At 45.8% G+C, this 9,988-nt stretch overlaps 1 non-coding gene across 1 annotated transcript; it reads right to left on the bottom strand.

The window, feature by feature from the left end:
- Nucleotides 1-242: 242 nt before the first annotated feature.
- trnag-ccc (transfer RNA glycine (anticodon CCC)) lies at nucleotides 243-313 on the bottom strand. Its single transcript has one exon. It is a non-coding gene; the product is annotated as a tRNA-Gly (tRNA).
- Between the last annotated feature and the right edge of the window lie 9,675 nt (nucleotides 314-9,988).

Below are 9,988 nucleotides of genomic sequence, written 5' to 3'. Positions count from 1 at the left end.
ACAATATCTGCGATTAATCTTTAGTTTTAGAATAATGACGACATTTTAATGAACAAAAAGAACACACGTCTGGGAAACCCACGTGACTGATCACAATTGGCAACGTTTAGCTCGCACCTTTGGAAATGTTTGCTTTGCGTTCGTGCGGGATAAAAGCAAACACATAGGTAAAATTGACAAATTACTCAATCCATACCTTTTTCAAAATGATTTTGATAAGTAGTTTGGCGAGAAAAAAAACGTGCGCCGCCCGGGAATCGAACCCGGGTCGAAAGAATGGGAATCTTCCATGATACCATTACACCAGCGGCGCAGATAAAATGTTACAGAAATCCAAGGATCATAGTGATGAGATACATTGAGCTTTTATTCATTGTAGAAAAAAATAGGAAGGAATAAGCCTATGCATAAGATTAAATAGGCCTATTCTTCAGAATAAATAGGCCTACCCCATGTACAAATGTACAGAATGGTTACCTGGAGGGTACGCAATTTGTCATACTTGAGTAAAATTAAAGATACCTTAATAGAAAATGACTCAAGTGAAAGTCACCCAGTAAGATACTACTTGGGTTAAAGTCTAAAAGTATTTGGTTTTAAATATACTTGAGTATCTCAGGTAAATGTAATGGCTAAAATATTCTTAAGTATGAAAAAAGTATAAATTATTTCAAATTCCTTATATTAATTAAGCTAACCAGAAGGCACCATTTTCTTGATTTTTTTAAATTTACAGATAGCCAGGGGCACACTCCCAACACTCAGACATTTACAAACAAAGCATTTGTGTTGAGTGAGTCTGCTAAATCAGAGGCAGTAGAGATGACCATGGATATTCTCTTGATCCAGGCTGTATCACATCCGGCTGTGATTGGGAGTCCCATAGGGCAGGGCACAATTGGCCAGGCGTCATTCAGGTTTGGCCAGGGTAGGCCGTCATTGTACATAACAATTTGTTCTTAACTGACTTGTCTAGTTAAATAAAGGTAAAATTAAAAATAAATTGATAATTGTGTGAATTGGACAATTCTCCTGTCCTGTTAAGCATAAAAAAGTAACAAATACTTTTGGGTGTCATGGAAAATGTCTGGAGTAAAAAGTAAATTATTTTCTTTAGGAATGTAGTGAAGTAGAAGGTGCCAAAAATATAAATAGTAAAGTAAAGTACAGTTACTATCACATTTGAAGGTAAGACCCAGGTGCAGACAATGTCGAAGTAACAAAAGTTTATTAATTAGAACACACGCAGGCAAAGGTCAGGCAGAGGTCAGTAATCCAGAGTAATGGGGCAAAGGTACCGGACGGCAGGCTCAGGTCAGGCAGAGGTTGGTCATTCTGAATAGAGGGTAAAGGTACAGGACGGCAGGCAGGCAGAAAGGACAAAACCGTGAAAACTAGAAAACAGGAATATAGACAAGGCAGGAGCAAGGGGAAAAACGCTGGTAGGTTTGAGGAACAAAACGAAATGGCAACAGACAAACAGAGAACACAGATATTATATATATACACAGGGGATAACGGGGAAGATGGGTGATACCTGGAGGAGGGGTGGAGACAATCACAAAGACAGGTGAAACAGATCAGGGCATGACAGATGTCCCTAGCGGAGACCCAGCACCTCTCCTCCGGGCCATAACCCTCCCAGTCAACCAGGTACTGGAATTCCCTGCCCCGAGGTCGAACCTTCAGGAGACGCCTCACCATGTACGCCGGTTGGCCGTCGAAGAGATGGGGAGAGGGGTGGGCCTGGAAACAGGAGACAAAGGTGTGAGACATGGGTTTAATTCTAGACACAGGAAAGGTAGGATGTAGACGGAGGGTACGGGGCAACAGAGGACAAACAGCAGAGGGGCTAATGATCTTGGAGCAGGGGGGAAGGTCTCGGCTACTGGAGGTGTAGGCGCGTGGCTATAGCAGCGTGCTAGCGCATCTGGTTTGACCTTCATTGATACCAGTCGGAGCTGCGGAAGCGAAGTTGCCCGGGCCTTACTGAACCCCTCCCAGAGGTCCTGGTACTCCGTGGGGCTGGCGGAGAGGTCCGGGGGAAATTCCAAGCCCCAGGAAGACGTCCCGAGGCAGGCAGAGCTAACTTCAGGCAATGAGTGTGGCAGAACGGACTCCAGCCCACGATGGCACCAGTAGAGGGATTGTGTCACTGGAGCCAAAATAATCCCAATACCACGGGAACCTGCAGAGACTCAACCAGCAGGATTTGGATCATCTCGCTGTGGTTCCCCGACACTCGTAGGTTGACGGGGTGGTCTGGTGGATGACCTGGCCTATAGAGCACCCGTCCAGTGCTTTAACACCCATGGGAATGGAGAGGGGTTGAGTGGGGATGCCCAGCTCGGATGCCAGAGTAACGTCCATAAGACTCACATCGGCCCCCGAGTCGATAAGTACCTAGAGAGACTTGGACTGGTTGCCCCACCGCAGGATGGCACGGAGAGGGGGGCAAGCAAGGGGAGACAAAAAATTATCATTAAGACCCACCAGAGTACTCACTCCAACGAATGAGCCTAGCCCTGCCGAGCTGCATCGGCTCGGGAAGAGGTGAATCGGCAGTCTCTGAAGGCTCTTGGAGGGACTCGGGTAAGCTCGGAAAGACGCCAGGGTTCAACAGATGCAAGGTGGGATCCTTGAGTGAGCGATTGGGACCGCAATCAGACCTCTTCTCCCTCCTACGTTCCCGTAGCCAACCATCGAATCGGATGGTTAAAGCGATGAGTGAGTTGAGATCCGTCGGTAGTTCTCGGGCTGCAAGCTCATCCTTTACCTCCTCCAATAATCCATGCAGGAACGTGTCAAACAGCGCTTCCATGTTCCAGGTACCCTCGCTCCTAGTGTGCGTAACTCTACCGGAATAGTCTGCCACACTGAAGGAGTCCTGCCGAAGCTGGAGTAACTTCCGGGCAGCTTCCCTCCCAGACCACGGAGCCTCAAAAACTTTTTTCACCTCCGCCACGAATCCCTCCAGACTGAAGCATACGGCCGACTGTTGTTCCCAAATGGCCATAGACCAAGCGAGGGCCCTCCCGGACATCAGCATGATAAGGTACGCTATCTTAGAGCGGTCTGAGGGAAAAGAGGAAGGCTGCAGCTCCATGATGATGGAATACTGAGCCAGAAATGTCCGACAGGAGCCAGACTCTCCATCGAAGCGCTCTGGGGGAGGTAAGCGGGGTTCCCGGGAAACCAGGGTGACGGTGCTGCTACCAGCTGGGTTACTGAGGGGCTGTGAGGTTACCTTTGTGCTAGGCTGCCTAGTAGACAACCCACAGACTTGCTCCCACAATGTGTCCAATGCTTGGTTGTGACGTTCGGCTACGGCCTGGAACCCTTCCATCAGTCCACGAAGCAACTCCTCTTGCCTTCCAATGACTCCTTGGGAGGCGATGGCATTGTGCAGCTGGTCCGAGTCTGCTGGGTCAGTCATAGCCAGTTCATACTATCATGTTTGAAGGTAAGACCCAGGTGCAGACAATGTCGAAGTAACAAAAGTGTATTAATTTGAACACTGGCAGGCAAAGGTACAGGACGGTAGGTAGGCTCAGGGTCAGGTCAGGCAGAGGTCAGTAATCCAGAGTAGTGGGGCACATTTACCAGACGACAGGCAGGCTCAGGGTCAGGGCAGGCTGAGGTCGGTAATCCAGAGTAGAGGGCAAAGGTACAGGACGACAGGCAGGCTCAGGGTCAGGGCAGGCAGAAAGGACAAAACCAGGAAAACTAGAAAACAGAAATATAGACAAGGGGGGAACGCTGGTAGGTTTGAGGAACAAAACGAACTGGCAACAGACAAACAGAGAACACAGGTATAAATACACAGGGGATAATGGGGAAGATGGGCGACACCTAGAGGAGGGTGGAGACAATCAAAAAGACAGGGGAAACAGATCAGGGTGTGACAGATATCCAAAACGGCATAAGTAGTACTTTAAAGTAGTTTAACTTAAGTACTTTACACCACTGCTTAATAGATTATACAGTGCCTTCAGAAAGTATTCAGACCCCTTGACTTTTTCCACATTTTGTTACGTTACAATCCTCAGCAATCTACTTATATTTCCCTCACTAACTTTAAACATCAACTATCTGAGCAGCTAACCGATCGCTGCAGCTGTACATAGCCCATCTGTAAATAGCCCACCCAATCGACCTACCTCATCCCCATATTATTTTTATTTACTTTTCTGCAATTTTGCACACCAGTATTTCTACTTGCACATCACCATCTGCTCATCTATCACTCCAGTGTTAATTTGCTAAATTGTAATTACTTCGCTACTATGGCCTATTTATTGCCTTACCTCCTCACGCCATTTGCACACACTGTATATAGACTTTATTTTTTTTCTATTGTGTTATTGACTGTATGCTTGTTTATTCCATGTGTAACTCTGTGCTGTTGTTTGTGTCGCACTGCTTTGCTTTATCTTGGCCAGGTCGCAGTTGTAAATGAGAACTTGTTCTCAACTAGCTTACCTGGTTAAATAAAGGTGAAATATATTTTTTTTTTTTAAACACACAATACCCCATAATGACAAGCCGAAAACAGTTTAGACATTTTTGCAAGGTATTAAAAATCAAAAACAGAAATACTGTCACGTCCTGACCATGGTAAGTTGTTATTTTCTATGGTAGAGTAGGTCAGGGTGTGACAGGGGGGTGTTTGTCTGTTTTTGTATTTCTATGTTCAGTTTCTAGTTTTGTATTTCTATGTTGGTGTTGTTTGGGTTGATCTCCAATTGGAGGCAGCTGATCCTCGTTACCTCTAATTGGAGGTCATATTTAAGTTGATGTTTGTCCCTCCTGTTTTTGTGTGTGATTATATTTTGAGTAGTGTGTTTTCTCTCTGCGTCACGGTTTGTTGTTTTTGTCAGTTCAAGTATTTAGTGTATTGCATTACGTTTCATGAATAAATAAAGATGTGGAACTACAAACACGCTGCATTTTGGTTCGATCCTTCAGACAGCCGTGACAGAATCACCCACCAAAAAAGGACCAAGCAGCGTGCCCAGGAGGAGCAGGGATCCTGGGCCAGGGAAAGGAGAGAACGGAGGACGTCCTGGACATGGGAGGAGGTAATGGCAGGGGACAAGACCCTGCCATGGAAGCAGGTGGAGACAGCGAGGGAGGAACGGCGACATTACGAGGAGCTAGCCCAACGAAGGAAGCACGAGAGGCATCCCCAAATAAAACTTTTTTGGGGGTCACACGGGAAGTTTGGCAGAGTCAGGATGGAGACCTGAACCAACTCCCCGTGCTTACCGTGGGGAGTGAGTAACGGGGAAAGCACCGTGTTATGCGGTGATGCGCACGGTGTCGTCAGGGCGCACTCACAGGCCGGTGCGATCTGTGCCCGCGCCCTGCATTAGTCGAGCTAGGTTGAGCATCCAGCCAGAACGGGTTGTGCCAGCTCTACTCTGGAGATCTCCAGTGCACCTACACGGCCCAGTATATCCTGTTCCTGCTCCCCGCACTCGCCCTGAGGTGCGTGTTACTAGTCTGGCGCCTCCTATGCCAGCCCCACCCATCAGGCCTCCAGTGCGCCTCCACGGCCCAGTATATCCTGTTCCTGCTCCCCAAACTCGCCCTAAGGTGCGTGTTACTAGTCTGGCGCCTCCTATGCCAGCCCCACGCATCAGGCCTCCAGTGCGCCTGCCCAGTCCGGGGTATCCTGTTCCTGCTCCCCACACTCGACCTGAGGTGCGAGTTACTAGTCTGGCGCCTCCTATGCCAGCCCTACGCATCAGGCCTCCAGCGACGCTCCCCAGTCCGGAGCCTCCAGCGACGCTCCCCAGTCCGGAGCCTCCAGCGACGCTCCCCAGTCCGGAGCCTCCAGCGACGCTCCCCAGTCCGGAGCCTCCAGCGACGCTCCTCAGTCCGGAGCCTCCAGCGGCGTCCCGCAGCCCGGAGCCTCCAGCGGCGGCCCGCAGCCCGGAGCCTCCAGCGGCGGCCGGAGCCTCTAGCAATGATCTACAGTCCGGTTCTTTCGACGACGATCCACGGTCAGGTGGTAAAGAAGCAGAGGGATCAGTGGGTGGTGTGGGGGTTACGCCCCGAACCTGAGCCGCCTCCATGGGGGGAGGCGCTAGATAAGGTTCTGGGTACTGCATATGAGCCGCCATAGACATTAGTCGCCCACCCTACCCTCCCTTTGTGTTTTGTTGTTGGGGGGGTTTGTTGTGTGGGGAGGTTTGTTGTTGTTTTTTGTTGTTGTTGTTTTTTAGGTGCGGTCGGAGTCCGCACCTTTGGGGGGGGGGGGGGGGGGGGGGGTACTGTCACATCCTGACCATAGTAAGTTGTTATTTTCTATGGTAGAGTAGGTAGAGTAGGTCAGGGCGTGAAAGGGGGTGTTTGTCTATTTTTGTATTTCTATGTTCAGTTTCTAGTTTTGTATTTCTATGTTGGTGTTTGGGTTGATAGTGATAGTTGATAGTTTAGTGTATTGCATTACGTTTGGGTTGGTGTGATAGTTGATAGTTTAGTGTATTGCATTACGTTTCACGAATAAATAAAGATGTGGAACTACAAACACGCTGCATTTTGGTCTGATCCTTCAGACAGCCGTGACAAATACCTTATTTACATATGTTTTCAAACCATTTGCTATGAGACTCGAAATTGAGCTCAGGTGCATCCTGTTTCCATTGATCATCCTTAAGATGTTTCTACAACTTGATTGGAGTCCACCTGTGGTAACTTCAATTGACTGGACATGATTTGGAAAGGCACACACCTGTCTATATTAGGTCACACAGTTGACAGTGCATGTCAGAGCAAGAGCCAAGCCATAAGGTCGAAGGAATTGTCTCTAGGGCTCCAAGACAGGATTGTGTCGAGGCACAGATCTGGGGAAGGGTAACAAAACATTTCTGCAGCATTGAAGGTCCCCAAGAACACAGTGGCCTCTATCACTCTAAATGGAAGAAGTTTGGAACCAGCAAGACTCTTCCTAAAGCTGGACACCTGGCCAAACTGAGCAATCCGGGGAGAAGGGCCTTGGTCAGGGAGTTGACAAAGAACTCGATGGTCACTCTGACATGAGCTCTAGAGTTTCTCTGTGGAGATGAGAGAACCTTCCAGAAGGACAACCATCTCTGCAGCACTCCACCAATCAGGCCATACGGGAGCCACTCCTCAGTAAAAGGCACATGACAGCCTGCTTGGATTTGGCCAATAGGCACCTAAAGACTCTCAGACCATGAGAAACAAGATTCTCTGGTCTGACGAAACCAATATTCAACTATAGGCAATAGGCTATGAAGTGCATGCTTGGAGAAGCACAGAGCAAAGTTATATTTCTAAGATAGCTGCTGGGATGTTGTAAATAAAACTAGGCTGCATTACACACTACAATGGATATTCCAACCCCGGCCTGCTCTGCTCTTGCAAATCCCAAACTTTTTTGTGTGCTGCCTAACCAATGTCTGTGCTGTGTTGGCCTATGGTGGCCGTTTCAAGAGGAGAGTCAAGGGCTTCTTCTGAAAATAATTTTAGATTACTTGCTACTTGCTTGCTACTACCATTAAAAAAAAAAAAATCTTGCCCATTATGTATTTATCAGAGTTATTGACAATAAGACAGATTTGAGTAATTTACACTGTGGTGCTGAAAAGCAGAAGCCTCAGCACAATCAATCAGAAATGGACAGCTCATGGTGCTGAAAGTAAGCAAATTAGAGTAGGATTAATTTTAATTTCTTCATTTTAATTAGACTTTACTAACAATAAGATGGCTTTGTTTTGGAGCCTATTACTTCCTATTTAAGAAATAAGAGGTAGGCCTACATGTTTGACAGATGAAATTAGGCTATAGGTTGCTACTGTATATCTATAGATTTGTCTGTCAATTCCTCCACACACTATGCACTCTTCAGAGGCTACCTCCGTGTCAGTGAAACGCTCTTAAGTTAAAACCAAAACTCTAATTGAGGGTGTATGAGAGGGTATGCCTAAGGCCTAACTTTTATTAAATCAAATGGCAAAAAGAACAGGCCTTAGCTTAAGATGTTGAAGAAAATAAAACTGATCCGATTATATAAAGTGGTTTATAATAGTGTTTTTGGTCCCCCCCCCTCAATGCTAGAAACAATTTGTAAAATACCATAGAATGATGTGACTCTGATGCATATGGGGATATCGTTGTGTCATTTCTTTGACATTCAGAGGCTGAGCTACAACCTTCTATAGCCAAAGAGAAGAAAAATAACTTTGCTTGGGAAGTAATCTAATTCTGTCAGTATCAATTGATTAAGCTATTCACTTTCTGTACAATAGATGTTTAAACCCAGACAGCTTTTGGGGAAACACTTGTGACCTTCTCTGATTGTGACCTTCCCTTTCCTGCAGTCAAATTACCTAGTGGCTTCTTGGGTGGAATGTTATTCATATTTTTCATAATTTCATAATTAATAAACATAATACAAAAATGAACACTGAAAATCCTGTGTTTCTATGTCAAACGGTTTTGTTATATTTCAGTGTAATATTGGGATGGAAATTCTAAACTGAATATATTTCAACTCTATATCTGACATGGTACAGGTGTCTTGTTTTTTTTAAGCCCATAAACATGTGTGTGAGCTATATACTTTTGTTTCAAAGTAGATTTGTTTAAGTCTACCAATAAAAACACACTGTGTGACCCTGATTTAGCCCACTGTTGTCACGTCCTGACCAGTAAAGGGCCTATTTGTTATTGTAGTTTGGTCAGGACGTGGCAGAGGGTATTTGTTGTACATGTTTTTGGTTATGTGTTTATATAGAGGGTTATTTTGTGTAGAGTGTTTCTGGGTTTAGTGGTGTATCTATGTAGAAAGGGTATTTGATTTAAGTGGTTCGGGGTTTATTAGATATGTATTTATGTAAGATGGGGTGTTTGATTTAGGTGTTCCGGGTTGTTGGGTATGTTCTTGTATTGTATTTCTAGGGGGCTGGTCTAGTGTTGTATTTCTGTGTTGGCCTGGTGTGGCTCTCAATCAGGAACAGCTGTACATCGTTGTTGCTGATTGAGAGTCAAACTTTGGTCGCCTGTTTTCACCTGTTAGTTTGTGGGAGATTGTGCTTGTTTAGCTGTGTGCCTGACAAGACTGTCCAGTTCGTTTGTGTTTTGTATATGTTTATTGTGTTTCCCTTCTTCACCAAATAAAAAGAAGATGAGTATATATTTTCCTGCTGCGTCTTGGTCTTTACCCTACAACAACTGTGACAACTGTAGTAAAAGGTTAGCAATGGAAGAAGATTAGCCAGCAGTTAAAGCTTACATTTTTCTGCTTCAGGTGGCCTACCCTGTCTGGGGTGGAAAGATAGGCTTACCCTTTCTGGGGTGGAAAGATAGGTCTAACTTTTGAAAGTACCATCCACAGATTCCTAATGACATCTCAGATTTAACTATTTGCAAACAGGGACAGTTTTGTTGCAAACAAGGCATTAGAGAAATATGATAAGATGAACACATAGGCCTATATCTCTGTCCATTCTTAGCCTGTAACTTCAGTAATTTGTGTGGTATTAAAAAAGATTATGCTAAAATGATGTAGAATTGCATGAAATGTTTATAAAAGTTTTGTCAGACATGTGAACACGATGATACGCTATATATACAAAAGTATGTGGATACCACTTAAAATGAGTGGATTTGGCTATTTCATTGCTGACAGGTGTATAAAATTTTGCACACAGCCATGCAATCTCCATAGACAAACATTGGCAGTAGGATGGCCTTACTGAAAGAGGTCAGTGAAAGGAGGTCAGTGGGATGGCATAGGAGGCGCCAGAGGTCAGTGACTTTCAACGTGGCACTGTCATAGGATACCACCTTTCCAACATGTCAGTTTGTCATATTTCTGCCCTGCTACAGCTGCCCTGGTCAACTGTAAGTGCTGTTATTGTGAAGTGGAAACGTCTAGGAGCAACAACGGCTCAGCCAGGAAGTGGTAGGCCACACAAGCTCACAGAACGGGACAGTCCAGTGCTGAAGCGAGTAG

Source organism: Salmo salar, chromosome 24, assembly GCF_965601325.2.
Source record: "Salmo salar chromosome 24, fSalSal1, whole genome shotgun sequence".
Classification (NCBI taxonomy): Eukaryota; Metazoa; Chordata; class Actinopteri; order Salmoniformes; family Salmonidae; genus Salmo; species Salmo salar.
This window is presented reverse-complemented; position numbering and strand designations above follow the sequence as displayed.